This window comes from Lemur catta, chromosome 2 (assembly GCF_020740605.2).
Source record: "Lemur catta isolate mLemCat1 chromosome 2, mLemCat1.pri, whole genome shotgun sequence".
In the NCBI taxonomy this organism is placed as follows: domain Eukaryota; kingdom Metazoa; phylum Chordata; class Mammalia; order Primates; family Lemuridae; genus Lemur; species Lemur catta.
The window spans coordinates 40,560,055-40,573,923 of NC_059129.1; the positions used below are offsets into that span (position 1 = coordinate 40,560,055).

Genomic DNA, 13,869 nt, shown 5'->3' on the forward strand with positions numbered 1-13,869 from the left:
CCAAATCTACTTCACACCCCAAATGACATCTTTCTCAGGACATGCTGATAGAGCTCAGAAAGTACACAATTCCAGCACATGTACATTTCATACATGCTTGCTAAATGAACAAATACAGCAAGAATTAGAATACAATGTAGGTGTCAACAGATGCATCTCCTTACAGGACTCAGAGATAGCTATGAAGTGCACATAAGCCTTGCAGATAAGAAGCCATGTGAGGCCATGTGGGAGACTGATGCAGGATGACAATTCCAGGGTAAGGGGTGTACAGAGCTGGGACTGATGATGGGAACAACAAAAGGTAGAAGGATGTGGCTGACAAAGTTAATATCCAACAAATTAACAATTGGATGAGTAGATTGGTAAGAGGATGTATGACTAAGGAAGAGAAAATAAAGAGTAGATTTGATTTCTCCCTCACCCACTCCCTTCCCCAAACACCGAATACCCATCAAACTCTCCTGTCTGCTCAGTTTATACTCCGGACCCAGCACTCTCACCTGCAGAACAGATTGGAATAAGCGCCAGATCAGGAGATCTTGGGGCATCAGGAATCCACAGCTCTTCACCTTGCTCCAGTTGTGAGACCAGCTTGGGCTTAGAAAACAGGAATGCTGTGAGATCAATCAGAAGATCAAAAATTTCTTATTGATCTATCTATAGCTATTCCTCCCTATGTTCTCTGGACCATGACACTCCCAAAGATGGAATTCAGACAGTTGTTCTTCAACTTAGCTAACTCTGCCTTTTGAACTACCACCTCTCTCCCTCCACCAACTTACAGTTGCCCCCATGTAGCTTATATACACGTAGTCCATTTTACTCTCCAAGTTCTAGAATTTCTGCCCATGGACCATAAAACAGAGTGGCCATGGGAGATAAGGCTGTCTGCAAAGGTCGGCTTGGGCCATGCAGTCCATTTATCTTGTCTACCTCCAATCCTTACAACCACTCTCCCCACCTCGTGTACCCCAATCTAACCAGACAGGCTCAGACTGGTCTGTTTATCACCATCCCTTGAGTCTGCCTTCCTTTGAGTCTTTGCTGTAACCCTTCTCCCTGCCTGGAATGCCTTCATTACTTCCCATTTCTCCATAGTTGATTATTGCTGCTCATCTTTCAACTTCCACTTCCCTTGCCCATGAAGCCACCCTTGACTACCCCAGCTCACACAACATTTACCACCTGGTTCTCAAACTACCTGTGGCAAAGGACCAAGGGTTCCATTTTGTTTTGTTTTATTCTTTTACTTGATGAGATGAGTCCACTGATCATGGGCTTGTGTGCTGTGGCAATATCAAGTTATTATAAAAGTTTTTGAATGCTCTCTCTCAGTTTATGTACTTATTCTATCAAACAGTTCACAGACTGGCACTGTTCCACAGACTGTCACACTTAGCTCTAGAACACCCATATGATATTAAGCATATTCAGTCTTCTGTGTTTAACAAGTGGTTTTTCTGCATGGACCCTTTGTCTTGCCAGCCAGAAGGTAACATACAAGTAGGCAGAGGCCAGTCTTATTTAACTGTGATGCCCCATCCCAAAAGGTAATGTGCATAGGCTGACTAATGGTGGACCCACAGAGGTTGATGGAGGAAGTTTGGGATTGGAAGTAAAGGAAAATGAGATGGAAATTAACTAAATCCCTCTATTATGACCTTGATATCAATATCAGAAAGATGAATACTAGACTGGTAAACCGAGGATCTGACTAAAGTTGTTATGGCTCCCAGCTTCTTTGACCCATACAGCCTTAACTTCTTTACAGCACCTACTAAAATTCATGCCCATAATGGTAATGAGATTAATATCTGAAAACTAACTGACCTGGAAGTCTTCATCTCCCCAACCAGGATCATGTCACCCACTCCTAGGCCTGTTTATTTTATTCAATCCATTAATGTACCTGGATTTCCTATCATATCCCATGGGACTACTCAGGAAACAAAAATATGTTTGCAGGCTGGGCATGGTGGCTCACACCTGTAATCCTAGAACTTTGAGAGGCTGAGGTGGGAGGATCTCTTGAGGTCAGGAGTTTGAGACCAGCCTGAGCAAGAGTGAGACCCTGTCTCTACTAAAAATAGAAAAAATTAGCCAGGCATGGTGGCGTATGCCTGTAGTCCCAGCTACTCAGGAGGCTGAGGCAGTAGGATCGCTTGAGCCCAGGAGTTTGAGGTTGCTGTGAGCTAGGCTGACACCACAGCACTGTAGCCCAGGTGACAGAGCAAGACTGTGTCTCAAAAAAAGAAAAAATATATATATACATATATATTTGGAATACAAAGGTAATGGGAAGAAAGAAGTGTTATATGAATTCGGGGGTGAGTAGAGGTTAAAAGTTTCATGGCTAAGAAGGAAGTGAGAGAGAGAAAGAAAAGAGGGGGAAGTGTGAAGAAAAATGAAAAAGAAGAAATAAGAAGGAAGAACACAAAGGAGGGAGACAGAAAGATGAGAGAAAAGCAAAAAGAGTAGGAGGGATGGCTGTTACAGAAAAGGAAACTCTGAGTGAAAGCCTGCCCTGTAAAACAGCTGGTGACTACTCATTTCTCCAGTGAATTTGTGGACTCTGATCTGACAAAGGTCACTAACTTTCCTAAAGGTTTCATTATAATAGCCCTGACATGGCTTTCTGAATATCTTTAACAAATTAAGGCATATTGCTACTTTAAATGACTCTAGAGTTCTAGAAAAAATTATATGGAGTTATTTCTTACTGTCCTAAGTGCTCCCATATACCTATCTTCAATTTCCAGAAAGTTCTTTAAAAGTAATTCATGTTTAAGGCGCACTGTCTGGAGAATGAGAATGGATGCGCTTGGGACTGTGACTCGGGGGGATGGGCGGGACATGGACAATGTATATGACCTGAACATATGTACCCCCATGATGAGCTGAAATAAAAAAAAAAGTAATTCATGTTTAATATCCCTTATCCAAATGCCTGGGACCAAAAATGCTTTGTATTTGGGGTTGCTGTTTTTTTTTTATTTTGGAATATTTACATAGACTGTACACAATGAGGTTTCTTGGGATGTGACCCAAGTCTAAATATGAAATTTATGCTTCATATACACCTATATACATAGCCTGAAGGTAATTTTAAACAATATTTTTAATAATTTTGTGCATGAAACAAATTATGTGTACATCAAACCATCAGAAAGCAAAGGTGCTGAGTGTGTAATTTTTTCACTGTGGTGTCATGTCAGCACTCAAAAAGTTTTGTATTTTGGAGCATTTCGGATTTCAGATTTTTACATTAGGGATGTTCAACCTGTACCGACCAAAAGCATTCTGCATTATCATCAGGTCACTCCAACTTCAACTAATCACTGTTCAGTATCCCCTGCTTTGGGGGTTAGACAATCAGTGAGGATGCTCTCATTGAGTAGTGCTGAAAATCTATGTACAGCTAATGAAAAACTCTGAAACGGGGAAGAGAAAGGAAGTCTCACCCACAGAAGTCCGATTTCTGTAGTTCTCCCGCATGATGTCCCTACAGAGGGCCCCCTATGTGGAGTCCAGGCATCCCCACTCTTCCTGGGAGAAACTCATTGCCACCTCCTGAAAGGTCAGCAGCAGCCCTTGGAATGGCATGAGAGCCTGAGAGTGAGACCCATGAAATACTGAAAGACAAGAAGGGATACCAGGCACGGAAGGGGAAGCAAGACACAAAGACACAGAGAAAGAAGCACGGCATGAGGAGCAGACAAAGGCACAGTGACTTAGAAAGAATATGGAACCAGATGCAGGGAGTATGAATAAAATGCCCAGCAGTGTTTAATAAATAGAACCACAGAATCCAGAATCATTAGAGCATTTGAACAGAAAAGTGAGTTCACCTGGTCCAATTCCATCATTTTGGAGATGAATAAACAAAGGCCTAGAATGGCTAAAATGTGTCTAAAGTCACATAGCTACCAAGTGGCACTGTCAGAATTAGAACCCAGGTCTCCTTTGGCCCAGCCAAGTTCTCTGGCCGTGTGCTCCTGTTGCCTGTATGTATTGAATGAACAAATGAATTCTTCTTATTCCGTTTCATCATGAGACTTGTCAAAGCCATGGATGAGAACTGAGAACTGAGTAAAGGAAAAGAGACGGCTGGGCAGAGGCACAAAGAGCAAAAAAAGGAAAACACACACACACACACACACACACACACACTGACCACAGTGGTGGGGAAGAGGAAGAGGTGAATGAAAATATATAGGGGGAAGTCAGGGGGCCACATTCTCACCTGAACTCCAGGTGCAATGCACATGGATGCCATGGTTACTCCGTGGAGGGTGAAGATAGGAGAAAGTTAAGCTGGGGAGAGGCCCATCTTGAGCCCCCCACTCCATTCTACCTCCCTGAACTTGACACCTGAGAACTATCTCCCCTACTCACACCCTGCCCTTCCCCTGAGCAACCCCTGGCCCTTTTCTTGAACTTTCACTGCTCTGTCCCTGTGCTTCTTCCTTCCAGTCTCTCTCCCATGGAACTCCCTTCCTTAACTTCCCCAGTCCCAAAGGACCCACTCTCTAAAGTGTGTCCCTAGCCCCTGATGTATCTGCTACCAGGGGTATCCTCCTTCCCCTGCTTTGCAAAACTGAAGTAGAAAGTGGCTGGGGAGTTGGGGAGGGAGGGCAGGAGGTGGATGGAAAAGAAGAGAAGGGAAGGGGAGAAGGGGAGGGAGAGGTAGAGGCAGGCTGAAGCACTCGGTAAAAGTAAGAAGAAAAAGGCCAGGGGTGGTGGCTCACACCTGTAATCCTAGCACTCTGGGAGGCTGAAGTGGGAGGATTGTTTGAGCTCAGGAGTTCAAGACCAGCCTGAGCAACAGCGAGACCCCATCTCTACTAAAAATAGAAAGAAATTAGCTGGACAACTAAAAATATATACAAAAAATTACCCGGGCATGATGGCACATGCCTGTAGTCCCATCTACTCGGGAGGCTGAGGCAGGAGGATCGCTTGAGCCCAGGAGTGGTAGGTTGCTGTGAGCTAGGCTGACGCCACGGCACTCCAGCCCGGACAACAGAGTGAGGCTCTGTCTATAAATAAATAAATAAATAAATAAAAGATCAAAAAGACCCCAGAGGAAAGCACACCAGTTCACAGGGAAAACCATGTCTGTACTTCCTGGGCCAGCCTCTCTTCAGAGCATGGAGCAGTCTGTGGCAGCCTGGTCCCCCGCCTCACTTCTCCTCCTTAGGCTATCCTGGTTTCACAGATCAGTGCCCCAGGGAGGGCCTGGAGAGCCTGGGGGGTGGATCTCACACAGGAGCCACAAAAAGGCCATAGGATGCTGGAGCAGGTACTGGACAAAGGCTCCAGTTGTCCAGGAAATGGGAGCAGTTGAGACTCTGCCTCTCCAGGGTGTGTGCTCTCACTGGTCTTAACTCTTCCCAGTCAGGGTTGACTAGGAAAGGGCAGGAAGAGGAAAGAAATGGGGGAGAGAAAAGGGGAGAACTTAGGTACAACAGTGCTGCTGAAAAACAGAGGCCCTGGGTCCCCCAGAGACATAGGGGAAGGAGGAAGAGCTGACCTGGCTTGCTGCTCCAAAGATTCCTGAGTGGTCCTTTGGGTTCTGAGAAATCAGGAGGTGGAATCTCAGTGCAGACTTCAGGCCCCAAAGATGCCACCCATTCATCTACTCACCCCTCTTCCTTTTGGCTAACCCCATACCCTTCTTTCAAGTCTGTGAGCAATTACCAAGGTTCACTGTGTTCCTTATTCTAAACATCCCTCATGATCTGGTAAACTCCCTATGCCTTCCTCCTCCACTCAGCATCTCTGTCTATCTTCATCCTCCTCACTCTCACTCAAACCCACACCACACCCACTTCCTCCCTTCCCTGTGAGCCTCCCTTGACTGTTTCACACCCTGCAGAATACACAGTGTTATCAAACTGCCTCATCTACCATAGCCCCTGCCTGGCATTTCCTGGATATTTACTCTCCCAGCAGCTGGGACTGACAATGTCACCTGCTGGGGGCTGGGAAACGAACCATGCCCTTCTTAGCAGATTAGAGGTACTGCAGAGGAGCAACAGGGGACTGGGACAGCAGCCTACAAATGGTCTTCCAGCGATGGAGAACCTGCAGCCTCAAGGCCACATGTGGCCCTCCAGATCCCTAAGAGTGGCCCCTCAAGTGAATCCAAACTGCTATAAAATTTGGATTCAGTCAAAAGGCCGCACTCAAGGATCCAGGCCTCCATTGCAGGGAATGAGGAGGAGGAGACACAAAAGCTAAGTCACCTCTCTCCCTGTGTTTGGAAAGCCCAAGTTTTCTTCAGCCTCAGCATGCATAGAACGTGGCTGATAATAAACCAGCCAGTGAGCAGGCCCTAGTGAAGTGACGGACTTACCAAAATGGACTTCACAAGAGGCTGATTTAGAGCCAAAATAACAATGGAGTTCTGAACAGACAGCACACTGAGTAGTAGGATCAGTTTTGCAATCACCCTCTTCAGGAAACCACATAATAGGTCAAAAGGTTGTTTAGAATCCAAACAGTAAAAAGAACACAATTAAGGGCTCAGCCTACCTGAGGCCTCTTAATGAACCTAAATAAACAAATCACTCATTTTCCACAACAAGAATATTAACCTAAGACCTGGAACTTATCTTCCAGGCTTGCGTTTTTTCCTTTTTTTTTCCTAGGTGATGACATTCCCGTGAGCTTTCTTTACTCATTATCTGCCCCTAACCCAGCTACTAGGTTAGCCCTTGCTATCTGGGCCTTACTCCCTGTTTTCATAAAGGAACATAGACATAGCCCTGCAAACCCTAAACATCCTTGACTCCAAAGGCAAAAAATTTGTACTAGGCAATCATAATACCTCTTCTTCACTGCCCTGCCATAGTTGGGAAACTTTCTAAAGCAGCCACTGGGAAATTATTTACACAATTTTTGCAGTGGAACTTCAGGTACATGTACACATTGGGCATTTGTATTTTAATCTTCATTCAGCTCCCAAAAATAAGCAATTTGAAAAATAGGGTTCACATTGACAGTTTTATATTATTGATGCCAAATAGGAATTTTGTACTCAGTAACATGTGTTGAACAGAATTGAACCAGCGGTAGAAGACTCTTCTGGCTGGAGGACTTGTAAGGCCTTGCACCAGCATGAGTTTGGAGATGAACTGGAGGAGGCCTAGAGATAAATATGGGGGTTCACCCCAAGTGGGAATGAGTATGCAGACCACATACCATTCCGAGAACCACCATTATGAATACTCTGGCCGGGGGGTGAGAACGTCGTAGAATTACTCTGTATTATGCAAAGAGAGAATCTAAAACAGAAATTAGTATTGAAATAAAGATTGTAAGATTTCTGCTACATAATGAGGCTTTTAAGTCTTCCTGTTTCTAGGGTGGCCTGACCAGGTCTCCTCAGGGACTTAGCTCTTTCTCAGTTCCTCCCCCACATTGGATATGCTTTCTTTGCATTCCTTGGCTTTCTCAGTTCTATAGGAAGTAAACCAATCATAATTCCTTTAGTTCTTTCTTTCAGCCAATCTGCAGCACTCTATCAGTGCTCAAACGAAACCAAACAGTGATCAACGTGACCCTTTCTAAGGGAGCTAGGACGCAGATTGAGAGCAAGAGCAGAAAGGAGTACTTGGGGTCCTGGATGGCTCTTCAGTGCTGTTGTCTCTACAGTGCCTCTTAGATAATTCTGGAGCCTACGAGTTGTTATATTGCCACATTCGAATGCCCTATAAGGATCGGTAGAGCAAAGCACCAAATCTGAGAAAGAAAAGGCAGATCTGTACGAACCTGCCCGTATAGAATAATGTCTGACAACCTACTGATAGGTTCTCCTTCAGCAGACCACTAAACTGTTGGCAAAAGCCCCATTTTCCAACAGGCCTGTTCAGGGAATTTGCTATGTCCACTCCGAAAGCCACTCAACTCTTCTAACGAATTCCTGTTCTTCGAGCCTTCTGTATTCCTTGTTCGTATCAAACTGGACATTTTGAGATCTGGTACCCTACAACTCCTACTAAACAGGCAGCTCTGGGGAGCCGGGGGAGCCTCAAATCCAACCACAGAGCCCTTTGAAAAAGCAGAGATGACAGAGATGCCGGGCAGGGCTGGTAACAGTCACCGTCACCCGAAGCAAGTCCTCCGATTCCTCAGCTTTCTCACCCGGAAAACCGGCCCGGTGCGGCACGCTGGTATCAGTTGCCTAAGATATGAGACGGCGAAAGGTCCCTGAAGAGTAATGCAACGGTGGCCGCTGTTAAAGCCAGAGAACTACACCAGTCCTCGATTCCGCCAGCCTAAACTCGCGACACTAACAAGACACCGGAGCCGGGGGTTCAACAGCCGGGAACCCTGGAGCACGCCCGGCGTGGACGCGTCGCCGCTGCCATGGAGACGCATTCGTTCCGCCGGAAGCCCCGCCTCCCCCTCCTCCAGTTCTTGGCTCGCCTCCCTATTCCCCTCTAGGAAGCGCAGGAGGTCCGACCTTGCTGATGTTAACCCCTTCTCTTCCGAGGGCCTGCGTGGTGTCCATAGCGCTGGAGGATCCCTCTGCGCTTTTACTCCCTCAGCAAAAATGCGCCCTAAGAGGGCGGGAACAAAACGGGCAGCTCTGGGGAGCTGGTTGAGCCTCAAATACAACCAGAGAATCCTTCAGAAGAGCAGAGACGACAGGAAGGAGAAGAGGTAGGCGCGAAAGGCAAAGCGAGGAGGCGGGGGATAAATAAGAGTGGAAAGAAGTAAGGATGAATGGGGTGGATACTTGAGAGAAGGCAGGCGCCAGGACGAGAAAGTGGAGTTTCCAAGGACTGGAGCTGAAAGGAGGACAGAATGGCCATATAGGGGGCGAAACTTTATGACAATGTCCACAGATTGTCAGAGGGAAAAGGGAGTGCACGCACACTGGAGGAGAGACGGCCTGAATTAGGGAGAAGTTTCTGGTAGGCGTGATGGGGACGGGGATAATGGAAGTTTTGCTTCTTTGGATGCCTCACACTTCAATTAAAGTAATAATAATCAAAGTTTCTACACCTGAAAACATCATCTGCCTGCTGATATCCACGTGGGTAATTCAGAAAAGCAGATTCTCTTCCAAATTCCTTTCACTCTGCAACTTCACAGAACATGCTATTACCTTTCTTATGTAAGAAGGGGTTCTTTGAGCAGGGCACTGCCTCCACCACCTTCTCACTGTTGGCTAAGTCTTACTTCCTAAGTCAATCAAAAGCCATTATTCATAATGGCCAAGAACTGGAGACAATCCAGATGTTCTCCAACAGGAGGATGGATTTTATAAATGTGGTATATCCATACAACAGAATACCACTCAGCAGTAAAAAGGAATGAACTACTGATACTTTCAACAATGTGGATGAATCTCAAAAGCATAATACTAAGAGAAATAGTTACAGAAGAGCATATAATGTCCCATAATATGAAGTTTTAGAAAATACAAACTGTAGTGACAGAAAAAACATCAGTGGTTGCCTGGGGCTAAAGCCCCTGTACAGGAGACAAAAAGAACTTTGGGGAGTGATAAAAACATTCTGTATATTGATTGTGGCTGTGATTTCACAGAATATATATTTGTCAAAACTCATTGGATTGTATCTTTTAAATAGATGCAGTTTATTGTATGTAAATTCTACCCCCATAAAGTTGTGTTAATGGTGCTAAAACATCAAAAAAAATCAGCAACAATAATACATCACTCTATTTCACAAAGTACTTTCTAATGCAATAAAAACAAGAAATTTTAGCAATCCCAATTTACAGGCACTGAGGATGCAGCTATAAACAAGATAGATCATGTACCTGGCCTCCCAGAGTTTACATTCTGGTTGGGGAGAGACTGTAAACAAATAAATGTAACCAGTACATTGAATGAGTAGGATTCCAACAAGTGGGATTCCAACAGGAAACAACTATATTCCAGTCCTTCACTGCCTGGGAAAACCAGCTATGTGGGGCACTTCTCCACCCATTGGGCAAAATATTAGGCAGACTGCTGAGATAATAAAAAGTCTTCTGGTCACCTTTTGTCCCAGGAATGAACTTAAGTATATAAAATGACCAAAATGCTATAATAATCAGCATTCTAAACTTCCCTTTCCTAAATAAGGCCGGCCTGTAGTGGGAACTGGGGAGAAGTATGGCTTCTGTGCTGCTCCCCCACTCACCAGATTGCCTCTAGCTCCTCCAGAATCGGGGGTGAAAGAAGGGGAGGGATGAGAAATCAGTTAATGGATATAAAAGATCTTACTTGACTAGTGCCCTGTAATTTGGCAGATTTCCTCTCACTATAGCAAATATTTAATGCTAATTCCTTCTGTGCTTGACAAATATCTTAAACTATCACTTTTCCTTAGGAAGCATACATGAGGTCTTCACACATCTCCCACCACCCACGGTATTTCTCGGCTGCCTTCTTGCCAAGCCTCTTTTGGTTGGCCTCTCATTATCCCATCCTAAGCCATAGATTTGGGTCCTCCACTCATACTTGAGATGTGTTCTGAAGGATGAGAAGGAGCCAGTCTTGGACAAGTGAGGGGAAAGTATTCCAGAAAGAAGAAACAGCAGATACGAAGAGTTTAGCATGTTTGAGGAAGAGAGAGGAAGCCTATGTGGCTGGTCTATAGTCATCAAGAGATGTAATAGCACAAGGCAAGCATGGCAAGTACACAGCAGCTAGAACAGGTAGAGCTTGGTAGACTGGCCTGTGCCCAGAGTCATGAAGTAGATATAATTGGTACAGAAAGCTATATATACAGCAAAGCTTTAAAATAATAATGAAAATAAAATGTAATTAAATTATCCACCTGTCAAACAGGCAAATATTTTATTTGAATGAGAATATTTAATGATGATTGGAAGGTGGCAGAGAAACATTCACACTGTACGCAGCTGATAGAAGTGTATGTAAGCACAACTCTTGAAAAGCTGACATATACTGAGCTCCTACTCTGTGTCAGGAGTTTTGCATACATCATCTCTAATGGTCACAGCAACCTTGCCTTAAGGCAGGCATTATACTCAAATTACAGATGAGGATACTGATGCACAAAAATGTCAAAAGCACTGTTCAAAGCCAGGCATCAGGGACAGTGTTCAAGCCCAGGCCTCCTTGTCTTCAAAGCATACACTCTTTCCCCTGTCACTAGAGGGATATATTTATACAAGTAGATGGCAGATAGAAAGATTCCGGTGATTCTAAGGACATCTTTCATACAATCATTCTATTCCCATAACTCTTTCCTATAGAAAAAGAAAAAAATACAGAAAAGTCATTCTATTTCTTGAAATGTTATTTTAATACTTTTTTTTTTTTTTGCACTGAAGGAGTTTATTCTCTTCCAGGGAGAACACACCTATCCACAGCTGACAAAATTAAGCATGAAATAAATCCCGTGTTTTAAAAGACTGTCACAGTGTGTATAACTAAATGCCACAGTACAAGATACAACTATGCCGAAAACAATCAGATATCAAAGATTATTCATATTCACCAAGGCTGGGTTCAGATCAATCTCTTTTGTGGTCTCTTTATGCCAATAGTCACTGTCAGTCTTATTTTCCTCAGGGTTCTCAAAATACCAGATTTCAACCTTGATTAAGCACATATTTCTCCATGCCTCAATGATAGACTTGTCTACCTACCTACCTACTTTATTTTTTTTTATTTAATCTCATCATGAGGGTACATAAGTTCAGGTTATATACATTGTCCATGTCCCGCCCATCCCCCTGAGTCAGAGCCTCAAGCGTGTCCATTCCCCAGACAGTGCGCCTGGCACTCACCACGTAGTCATACCTCCATCCCCTCCCCCCCTACCTCCCCGAGTCAGCACCTTCAAGCATGACCATTCCCCAGAGGGTGTACAACGCACTCATCATGTAGGCATACACCCATCCCCTCCCCCCACCCCCAATCCCAGTCTGATATCCAATTGGTATCCTTCCCCGATGTGCATTTAGGTGATGATCAGGGAAACCAGTTTTCTGGTGAGTACATGTGATGCTTGTTTTTCCATTCTTTGGATACTTCACTTAATATAATGGGTTCCAGCTCTCTCCAGGAGAACCAAAGAGATGTCGTATCATCGTTATTTCTTATAGCTCAGCACTACTCCATGGTATACATATACCACAGTTTACTAATCCATTCGTGGATTGATGGGCACTTGGGTTGTTTCCACATCTTTGCGATTGTGAATTGTGCTGCTATAAACATTCGGGTACAGGTGTCTTTGTTATAGAATGACTTTTGTTCTTCTGGGTAGATGCCCAATAATGGGATTGCTGGATCAAATGGTAGGTCTACTTGAATCTGTTGAAGGTATCTCCATATTGCTTTCCACAGGGGTTGCACTAGTTTGCATTCCCACCAGCAGTGTATGAGTGTTCCTGTCTCTCCGAATCCACACCAACATGTGTTGTTTTGGGATTTTTTGATAAAGGCCATTCTCACCGGAGTTAAGTGGTATCTCATTGTGGTTTTGATTTGCATTTCCCTGATGATTAGGGATGTTGAGCATTTTTTGATACGTTTTTCAGCCATTCTTATATCTTCTTTTGAAAAATTTCTATTCATGTTATTTGCCCACTTTTTGATAGGACTGTTTGATTTTTTCTTGCTGATTTTCCTGAGTTCTAAATAGATTCTTGTTATCAGTCTTTTATCTGATGTGTGGTATGCGAAAATTTTTTCCCATTCTGTAGGCTGTCTGTTTATTTTCGTGACTGTTTCTTTGCTGTGCAGAAGCTTTTTAATTTAATCAGGTCCCATTCATTTATTTTTGTTGTTGCTGTGATTGCCTTAGGGGTTTTCTTCATAAATTCTTTGCCTAGACCAATGTCTGTAAGAGTCTTTTCTACATTTTCTTCTAGAATTCTAATCGTTTGGCATTTAAGGTTTAAATCTGTTATCCACCGTGATTTGATTTTTGTGAGAGGTGAAATCTGCGGGACCTGTTGCAGTCTTCTACATGTGGCTATCCAGTTTTCCCAGCAACATTTATTGAATAGGGATTCTTGTGCCCAGAGTATGTTTTTGTCTGCTTTGTCAAAGATTAGATGCCTATATGAGGATGGTTTTATATTTGGGTTTTCTGCTCTGTTCCACTGGTCTGTGTCCCTGCCCTGGTGCCAATACCAGGCAGTTTTAAGATCCACAGCTATGTAGTATAGTTTGAAGTCTGGCAAATCCATACCTCCCATTTTGTTTTTATTCCTTAAAATTGCTTTTGCTATACGGGGTCTTCTCTGATTCCATACAAAGTGTATAATTATTTTTTATAAATCTGTGAAAAATGATGTTGGTAATTTAATAGGAATTGCATTGAATCTATAGATTACTTTGGATAGTATACACATTTTAATAATGTTAATTCTTCCAATCCATGAGCATGGTATGCATTTCCACCTATTTACGTGTTCTGCAATTTCCTTCCTTAGTGTTTCATAGTTCTCTTTATAGAGGTCCTTTACCTCTTTAGTTAAATATATTCCTAGATATTTTATTTTCTTTGTTGCTATTTTGAAAGGTATTGAGTCCTTAAATTGGTTCTCCAATTGAATGTTATTGGCATATATGAATGCCTCTGATTTGTGTGTATTGATTTTGTAACGTGAGACTTTACTGAATTCATTAATTAATTCCAGGAGTCTCTTGGTTGAGTCCTTGGGGTTTTCCAGATACAACATCATATCATCAGTGATGAGTGAGTGTTTGATCTCTTCTGTCCCTATTCGGACACCCTTGATTCTGCTCTCTTGCCTGATAGCTCTCACAAGGACTTCCAATACTATGTTGAAAAGTAATGGGGACAGTGGAAGCCTTGTCTGGTTCCAGTTCTGAGTGGGAATGCTTTCAATTTTTCCCCA

The 13,869-nt window shown here is 43.6% G+C and overlaps 1 long non-coding RNA gene across 3 annotated transcripts in view; it reads right to left on the reverse strand.

Annotated features, from left to right (window-relative positions):
* Window positions 1-8,362, reverse strand: part of LOC123632807 — a 38,968-nt gene extending 30,606 nt beyond the window's left edge. For 2 of the 3 annotated variants that reach the window (XR_006733468.1, XR_006733470.1), the window contains exons 1-2: window positions 7,812-8,362; window positions 504-617 (exon numbers count right to left, since the gene is read on the reverse strand). This is a non-coding gene — a long non-coding RNA (uncharacterized LOC123632807). The remainder of the gene's footprint in view (window positions 1-503; window positions 618-7,811) is intronic. The other variant, XR_006733469.1, reaches the window with a different exon arrangement.
* Between the last annotated feature and the right edge of the window lie 5,507 nt (window positions 8,363-13,869).